The sequence below is a fragment of the Tamandua tetradactyla genome, chromosome Y (genome assembly GCF_023851605.1).
Source record: "Tamandua tetradactyla isolate mTamTet1 chromosome Y, mTamTet1.pri, whole genome shotgun sequence".
NCBI lineage: Eukaryota > Metazoa > Chordata > Mammalia > Pilosa > Myrmecophagidae > Tamandua > Tamandua tetradactyla.
Genome location: NC_135354.1, coordinates 7,561,374 through 7,571,476, shown reverse-complemented (window position 1 = coordinate 7,571,476; position 10,103 = coordinate 7,561,374). Strand labels below are relative to the sequence as shown.

Here is a 10,103-nt window from a genome sequence, read left to right as displayed (position 1 = left end):
TGTAATGCCTAGATTCTTCTTAGACTTTAGTAAGCAGACAATCAAAAAGTATTGGTAAAGTCCCTCGTGGGAGTTAAAAAATATGGAACTATTAAACTTTACCATGAGGGAATCCCTTGATATTGTGTTAAATATTAGGGACACCCAAAACAGTAGGCCAAGCCATTGATCTTGAGGCTTACTCTTGTGAATCTCCTGTAGGTAGTGGAGATGCTTAGCCTACCTATAGGTATGCCTAAGAGTTACTTCTGGGGGGCCTCTTTTGTTGCTGAGATGTGGCCTTTCTCTCTAAACCCAACTCTGCAAGTGAAACCATTGCCTTTCTCTTTACATGGGGCAAGATATCCAAGGGTGAAAGTTTCCCTGGTGGCATGGAACATGACTCTCAGGAATGAATCTGGCCCTGGTACTGTGGGGTAAGCCATTCCCACAGTACCAGGGAAAAAGAAGTATAACTGATGAAGTATCAGAGGTTGATTGAGTTAAAATAGAGTCCAGAGGCTACTCTGGAGGTTTCTCTTATGCAAGCTGCAGTTAGCCATTGCTACCTGCAATGGTAGTCATAACTTACCCAAACCCCAATCCCAAACCATTCCAACCAATTCTAAAGAACACCTAGGGCAATATATAAGATTCTATAAAGGTTCCATGAAATAAAGTAACTCTCCAGAAACCTACATCCTACAGATGGGTCTCTGGACCAAAAAAGTCCTGAAACCTAGAGTGCCCACCCTCTCCAGAACATCCACTGGTTCCAGCTCCCTACCCCACATTATTGACAGCCTTCAACATGAAAATGCTAGATGACCATAACTCTAATATGCCTAAAGAGTGGGACAGAAATATCAAAGGTGTTGTTAGGATTATATAGAGAAGGTAGGGTTTAACAAATGAATATAACTGCAGAATCATTGAATTGATATTTTAGTCCCCAGTAAGTCACAGCAGCTAGAAGTAAAAATCTAAAATTGAGGATTTCTATACCAAACTTAAAATCTGTTCTACAACTAATTGCTGAGCTATGCTTTGAAATTTATTGTTTTTTGTACATGTTATTTTTCACAAAAAAGTTGATTGTGATGATAAGAAAATATTCATTTCTTCTAGCCTCCTATATTCTGGCACAGCTAGAAGGAAAAATATGAGAGGAATGTATGGTAGCCCAAAACAAACTCTGTGACCTCTCTGGTAACTGCTTTTTAAAGAGTGCTCTGAAAATTATTGCTTTTCTCTTTCTTTGCTTTCTGTATATGTTATATTATACAATGAACAAATTCAAAAAATAATACAGTAGGAAAAGAAATAGTAATGATTAGGACTTTTAAAGAATTCTGAGTGAGAATTTATGATTTGTAAGCTCAATGCTAGAATCAGTAGTTTAAGAGTTATTCTGTCATGTTGCAGAAATCCATCACACTTACCATGCTAGAAGTTCTTTTTTATATATTAATTATTTATGTTTTAATGTACAGATATTAAAAGTATACTTTAATAACATGCAAGAAAATCATACTGGGTTTTTTCTATTAATTAATGGAAAAAAAGAAATTAACCCAACATTTAGAAATCATACCATTCTACATATGCAATCAGTAATTCTTAATATCATCACATCAATGCATGATCATCGTTTCTTAGCACATTTGCATCGGTTTAGAAGAACTAGCAACACAACTGAAAAAGATATAGAATGTTAATATAGAGAAAAAATAAAAGTAATAACAGTAAAAAACAAAACAAAACAAAACAAAACAAAAACCTATAGCACAGATGCAGCTTCATTCAGTGTTTTAACATGATTACTTTACAATTAGTTATTATTGTGCTGTCCATTTTTGAGTTTTTGTATCAGGTCCTGTTGCACAGTCTGTATCCCTTCAGCTCCAATTACCCATTATCTTACCCTGTTTCTAACTCCTGCTGGACTCTGTTACCAATGACATATTCCAAGTTTATTCTCGAATGTCCATTCACATCAGTGGGACCATACAGTATTTGTCCTTTAGTTTTTGGCTGGGCTCACTCAGCATAATATTTTCTAGGTCCATCCATGTTATTACATGCTTCATAAGTTTATCCTGTCTTAAAGCTGCATAATTTTCCATCATATGTATATACCACAGTCTGTTTAGTCACTCGTCTGTTGATGGACATTTTGACTGTTACCATCTCTTTGCAATTGTAAATAATGCTGCTATAAACATTGGTGTGCAAATGTCCGTTTGAGTTTTTGCCCTTAAGTCCTTTGAGTAGATTCCCAGCAATGGTATTGCTGGGTTGTATGGCAATTCTACATTCATATTTTGAGGAACCACCAAACTGCCTTCCACAGTGGTTGCACCATTTGACATTCCCACCAACAGTGGATAAGTGTGCCTCCTTCTCTGCATCCTCTCCAGCACTTGTCATTTTTTGTTTTGTTGATAATGGCCATTCTGGTGGGTGTGAGATGATATCTCATTGTGGTTTTGATTTGCATTTCTCTAATGGCCAGGGACATTGAGCATCTCTTCATGTGCCTTTTGGCCATTTGTATTTCCTCTTCTGAGAGGTGTCTGTTCAAGTCTTTTTCCCATTTTGTAATTGGGTTGGCTGTCTTTTTGTTGTTGAGTTGAACAATCTCTTTATAAATTTGATAAGGCAGTCAAGCCAACTCACCTGGGACAGAACAGTCTCTTCAATAAATGGTGCCTAGAGAACTGGATATCCATATGTAAAAGAATGAAAGAAGACCCGTATCTCACACCTTATACAAAAGTTAACTCAAAGTGGATCAAAGATCTAAACATTAGGTCTAAGACCATAAAACAGTTAGAGGAAAATTCAGGGAGATATCTTATGAATCTTACAACTGGAGTCGGTTTTATGGACCTTAAACCTAAATCAAGAGCACTGAAGAAAGAAATAAATGGGAGCTACTCAAAATTAAACACTTTTGTGCATCAAAGAACTTCATCAAGAAAGTAGAAAGACAGCCTACCTAATGGGAGATAATATTTGGAAATGACATATCAGATAAAGGTCTAGTATCCAGAATTTATAATGAGATTGTTCAACTCAACAACAAAAAGACAGCCAACCCAATTACAAAATGGGAAAAAGACTTGAACAGACACGTACCAGAAGAGGAAATACGGATGGCCAAGAGGCACATGAAGAGATGCTCAATGTCCCTGGCCATTAGAGAAATTCAAATCAAAACCACAATGAGATATCATCTCACACCCACCAGAATGGCCATTATCAACAAAACAAAAAATGACAAGTGCTGGAGAGGATGCGGAGAAAGAGGCACACTTATCCACTGTTGGTGGGAATGTCAAATGGTGCAACCACTGTGGAAGGCAGTTTGGCGGTTCCTCAAAAAGCTGAATGTAGAATTGCCATATGACCCAGCAATACCATTGCTAGGTATCTACTCAAAGGACTTAAGGGCAAAAACTCAAACGGACATTTGCACACCAATGTTTATAGCAGCGTTATTTACAATTGCTAAGAGATCGAAACACCCAAAATGTCCATCAACAGAAAAATGGCTAAACAAACTGTGGTATATACATATGATGGAATATTATGCAGCTTTAAGACAAGATAAACTTATGAAGCATGTAATAACATGGATGGACCTAGAGAATATTATGCTGAGTGAGTCCAGCCAAAAACTAAAGGACACTGTATGGTTCCACTGATGTGAATGGACATTCAAGAATAAACTTGGAATATGTCATTGGTAACAGAGTCCAGCAGGAGTTAGAAACAGGGTAAGATAATGGGTAATTGGAGCTGAAGGGATACAGACTGTGCAACAGGACTAGATACAAAAACTCAAAAACGGACAGCACAATAATAACTAATTGTAAAGTAATCATGTTAAAACACTGAATGAAGCTGCATCCTAGCTATAGGGTTTTTTTTTAGCTATTATTACTACTTTTATTTCTTTTCTCTATATTAACATTTTATATCTTTTTCTGTTGTGTTGCTAGTTCCTCTAAACAGATGCAAATGTACTAAGAAACAATGATCATGCATCTATGTGATGATGTTAAGAATTACTGATTGCATATGTAGAATGGTATGATTTCTAAATGTTGTGTTAATTTCTTTTTTTCTTTCCATTAATAAAAAAGTGAAAAAAAAGAAAGTAGAAAGACAGCATACTGTTTTTTAATAAATGAAACTGAAGAATATCAATAAACATGGTGCATTTTATAAAAAATAAAATAATGTTACCTACACATAGAAACATTCTTGGTTCTAAGAAAAACACTAAACCTTACATCTCAGTGAGATTCATCTATAACTTCTTGCTTTCTGAATTCAAAATATATTCCAACTTGACATTTGCTTTATCCCATATATGAACATTACAAAACATGTTAGAAAAATTTGTTGAAATATATAAAAAAATCATAACCTCTGAGTCTTAGATGCTTAAATAACAGAAGAACCTAAAACATAGTATCTCTTTCCACTGCAAGAGTAGTCTTACATCATAGTTTTGCCCTGAAATTTTTACTTTCAGTTTCTTCCTCCACTTTTGTCTTCCTTCAAACATCTTTCTAAATAAGCAGTTTTAATAAAGACAATGGAAAGACTAATATTAGAGTCTTTTTTTGTCTCTTTGTTTTTTGAGGTCTAAACACTAGTAACTCATTCCCCTATTATCAATCCAGTTAGAAAGTTTGGTGTAACCCATTATTACATATTTCATGTGGATTTAGTGTTACACCCCTCAAATGACAACAGAAATTTTTCTATAGTTGCAGGGCTCGGAGCAATCCTGAGACAAGTTGATTTGTACATCTCTTCATGCAACATGATAGCTAACTCTGAGAGAGGGATCGAGAAGTCTCTTTCAATCTGGAGAAATGAAGATGAAAGATATGAATGAAGATAACTGACTACTTACAAGTATTGTATTATTATTATTTAATTGCAAGTTACCTGCTACTTGATTGTCCTCCCTTGATTTATGCTTTCTTACTCTTTAAAACATTTCCCCTCAAAGTGATTAAAATTGTACTTTCACTCATCTTTATTGTCCTGATAGAACATTTATTTCCCACAGGTTTATCATGAGATGTAAGGGAACCATTATATTTCTGAGCCTTTTGTAAAGAGAAGTCAAATACCGCAAACATTACCCACTTATAGTTTTGGAAATTGTTTTTGTTTTTTTTGTATAAAGAGAAGCAACAAAATAAACAGTACTTTGACTTCTCCATTTTGCTGTCTGCCTCAATCCATTTTCTAAGGTTCTAAGCTTCCATACTTCATAGTTTGCACCTGCTTCTTTATGGATTGATAGAACACCCTTGATGTCAAGTGGGTTGACCATGACACAGAGTGGGAATCCAGCCAACTAGTGCCAAAAAGCTTGGGAACCACGATGAGTGAAACAAAAGCATATGTTTTAAATGTGAAGAGGTCTGAGAATGGTGATTTAATCCATTTCTGCCAGAAAAATGGTTTCAATATTATCCTCAAGGCCAGGACTCCATCTTGGAAGAACAGCCATTTTCCAATATGTGTCAGCATACGTAGTATATTCTGAAAATATATGATATATTTCCAACTCATGTGTCAGCAAATGTGGTATATTCTGAAAGATCACAACCCGCATTTGATTTTTTCTTGCATGGGAAGGCACTGGGAATCAAACCTGGACCTCTGGCATGGCAGGAAAGAAGTGATGCTTCTGAGCCACTTTGGTTCACCCAGCATTTGGTTTCATTTTGTTTTTAAAGAAAAGTTCTGAATCAACTTTCTGTCAAAGGCTGATACTGATCCCAGCATCAGGAGCATTCCATTCTGCTCCTGGGACAGGGCCTCCCTTGTCAGGAAACATCTATTTAGAGATGAAGGACTGAGATCAAATTGTGCCTTCTCCTTGGTCTAGTTGTTTCCTTATTTGTGGCAATTTCCAGCATAATACCTTGATTCACTCATCAGCTTCTGCTCCTGTCTTTGCACAGAGATAAAATGTCCTGAATGGACATGCTAAGCAAAATCAGTTTACCCTTTCCTGTGAGTAATCAAATTGTACAGCTGAACATTCTGTTAAATCTAGGACCTGAATTCATTATGGTGACATTTGGTCTTGAAATATTTCAGCTCATTCCTATGCAAAGTGAGCCATCCTGTTTTCCATATCTTAACCAGGCTGCCCTGTTTGCTGAGCTAATCTTCACTGGTGCCCAGTTGTAAAACAGAGAGAAAAGCATCAAGTGAGGTAGAAGTTCTTTAGTGTTTTATAATATTTAAATGACAAAACTCAATGAGAAAATGAGTTCTGTGTTGAAACAGAACAGATTGGGTTGGTGAGCACTTCCCAGAATATATCTATACATTTCCATATAGCCCCAGGAACCAAAGTCACCTCTGCTTGAGATCCACTGGTTGAAAGACTGAGAACTGGAAACATGTTGAGAGTTCCCAAAACTTATATGGGTCATAACTTTAGTCAGATGCTTAAAATTTTGAATCTCACCCAATTATACAAATGTAGAATTGTTTCCAAAAGAGTACTGGTTTCTAGGACTGACTTTTCTAAGAACTCAATAAGGAAATCTCTATAAATATGCTAAGCTCAGTTAACGTTGCAGAAAGACATCAAATGTAACTTTTAATTAGCTAATATTTTACATAAAGAATCAGCAACCTCCAAAATGTGTTACAGGCATGATTAGTTTTAAATGATTAGAAAAAAATCTAAATTAGTAAGGAGTGTACTGCTTATTGTTTCATATCCAAAGGCCCAGTTTTCCATTTGGTTTAAAAGGAGAAAAGCAGTGTCCCAGAGAGAACAGGTGCCAAATACTTACCCCAAGTCAATGCTTTCTTCGAGATCCAAGGGAATAGTGAAGTGGATTCATAAACATGGACATAGGGAAAACTTCAATTCAGAGGTTGGAAAAGGTGCCAGAAAGTTAGAACCATGCAAGGAAGTAGAATCCACAAAGTGCAAAAGATAAACCTGGATTCGCCTGATGCAACCTGGTCTCTTGGGAAAAGAGCATGAGTGGGAACCATTTCCATTGTCTCCTGACCAGTGTCCCACAGGGGAATGATGGCTCTGGTATGAAGCCACAAGTGAATGTGCTAATAAGGTATACAGAGAGAAATATGCTAATGAGGGACAGAGGAAATTGTGGGAATGAGTATTTAAAGCAAAACTGTAAGTAACTCCTTTGTTGCTGTCTCTTCTTCTAGAAATGGGACATTATCTGTGGGTTTCTATGTCTGTCTGGAGGATGGATACCTGAGTCCTTCTTACTATCTGGTCTGGAGAAACATTTCAGTCTCCATTACAAACAACTCAGAAAGTATCTCAGAATTTCACAGTGAGATGTTCTTCTCAGAGGTGACATTCATGTGAGCTGGAAAGTAAGGTAGAAGCTTCAGGAAAGTGTCAAATATAATGGATGCTAAGAATTTTTATCTATGACCATCATAGGTGCATGTGCCACGGTCCATAACTGACACATCACCGGACTTGTGCCTCCTTAAGTAAGTAAGTTAATGTATTTACATACAATGTACTTACATTTTATTTCTATATAATGCACAGATATTCAGAAACCTCTGGGAAAACACACAGATAAAGAAAACTAATATGGTCTCTGTTTCCCTAGATTTTACATTATACTATAAAAGTCATGGTACATTGAAATGACAAATTGAAGTGGTGTACTGTTCTCAGGAATATATCAGAAGAAGAAATATATATGAGAGTAATAGATAATATTAGCATGTGCATGTATTTAGAGAATGTTTTAGAAAATACTTTTCTTATAATAATTTACCTTATTGTATGAGGTAAAGATCCAGGACTGAAGTGATTGTCAAAAACCAGATCAAAATATAAAATATAGAAATTAACTTGTTGAACAAAAAATAGGAATTAATGCATGTCAACTAGACTAGCAATGCTTCTTTGGGTAAAAATTATCAATGTTCTTTATCTGTTTCTTCCTAGTTATATCTGTCACATGGAACCAGAAAACAACACCCGAGTTTCAGAATTCCTTCTTCTAGGGTTTTCAGAGTCACCAGAATTGCAGCCCTTCCCTTTGGGCTCTTTCCATCCATGTACCTGGTCACCGTCTTTGGGAATCTACTCATCATCCTGGTCACCAACACCAACTCTCACCTTCACACGCCCATGTACATCTTCCTCTCCAACCTGTCCTTTGCTTACATCTACTTTATCTCCACCACCATCCCAAAGATGCTGGTGCATCTTCAGACACAGACAAAAGTCATCTCCTATGGAGCCTGCCTCCTGCAGATGTCCCTTTTCTTACTTTTTGCAGGGTTGGAGGACTTCCTCCTATCTGTGATGGCCTATGACCACTTCATTGCCTTCTGTCACCTCCTGCACTACATGGTCACCATGAATCCCCAGCTCTGTGTCCCTCTGGCTCTGGGTTCCTGGATAGCAGCTGCCTTACATTCCTTATTGCAAACCTCAATGGTGTTGAAGCTCTCTTTCTGTAAACCCTTGGAAATCCCCCACTTTTTCTGTGAACTTAATCAATTGGTCCAACTTGCCTGTTCAGACACCTTTCTCAATGACATAGTGATGTATTTTGTAACCATGCTGGTGGGTGTGGTTCCACTCACTGGGATCCTTTTATCTTATTCTAAGGTTGTTTCTTCCATACGTGCAATGCCATCAGCTCAAGGGAAGTATAAAGCTTTTTCCACCTGCGTTTCTCACCTCTCAGTGGTCTCCTTATTCTATTGTAGAAGTCTTAGGGTGTATTTTAGTTCTGCTGCTACACACAACACATACTCAAATGCACCAGCCTCAGTGATGTACACTGTGGTTACCCTCATGTTGACCCCCTTTATCTACATTCTGAGGAATAAAGATATAATAAGGGCTCTTAAAATATTCCTGGGGTGGAAGCCATAACAGCATCATTTGTGCTGGAGCTGAGGAGGTTCCTGTGACCTCAGGCTTTCATAAACAGATAATAGCAATTATGATTCTTTGATCAAAACATTGAAATAAGAAGTATCTCTTTCTATTTATTTCCAAGGGTTTCCATGTGTTTGATCTTAAGCTACTTCAGATATTAAGATTTCTTTCTAGCTTACATATTAACAGTTTTTCCTATTGTCCATTTTCCTATATTTTCTATGTTTTTTTCAATCCTGGATGAAAAACAACTTGTAAATTACAAATAACCCAAAAACATTTGTGATCACAAACATCTTTTTTGTTCATTTTACTGAAAGTGGTGAAAGTTTTACTACTCTTATGGATAAAATACACATTTTATCTAAGTCTATAATTGTTTACAACAAAGAATACTGCAGTTTTTCACTGACATGGCTGTCATCTAGTTGTCTGTCTTTAGCTCACAAGATCTTTCAACTTTTGCAGACTGTCACATACTGGTCATTCTTTCAGCAAGTTATCAGATTTTACCCTTATTATTATGATCCTGTTGCCCTGTTCAAAACAGTGTCCTCACTGCTTATCATGGATGGTCTCTGCATCAGGGGCTATAGGTAAAAATGTTTGCACAATATATGTAGTTTTAGGAGGGTCTAGAAGGAAACCAAATTACAAATATATGATATGATATCACCATCTCATCACAAGTGATCTTAAAAAATGGTGAAGGAAAATATTCAATTATGCATTGTTTTACTAAAGAAAGGTTTATTGTTCAAGATGTAGGTGTTCTCATTGAATTATGGAATCTCAGTGCACATATGTGAAGGTAAATGTTCTCTGGCATGCATGGCTGTGTTTTTCATTTTATGTTCTTTATTGGCTTTTTTCCCTCTTCTGCTTGACAATTTCAAGTGATGACTACAAATGTTATTATTTTTTGGTTTTAGTCTAAATCAACTGTCTTCCCTTTTCGTAGATATCATAAAAACACAAAAGGTCAAGTGAATGAACAAACTTTGTATTTACTCTATCTCCCCTGTATTTTATTTATCATCAAAATTTCCTTATATCCCCATGGTCGAAATATAACTGATGCAAAAGTTTAGATTCCTACCCACAAGATCCCTCTGGAAATTGAGGTTTCTGATTCAGGGTCACTAGTTATACCCGACAAACGTGTATGCCTTCC

General features: G+C 36.5%; 1 pseudogene; it reads left to right on the top strand.

The window, feature by feature from the left end:
* The first annotated feature begins 7,994 nt into the window (after positions 1 to 7,994).
* On the top strand, positions 7,995 to 8,923 carry LOC143672618 (olfactory receptor 7A5-like; annotated as a pseudogene).
* Positions 8,924 to 10,103: the final 1,180 nt, after the last annotated feature.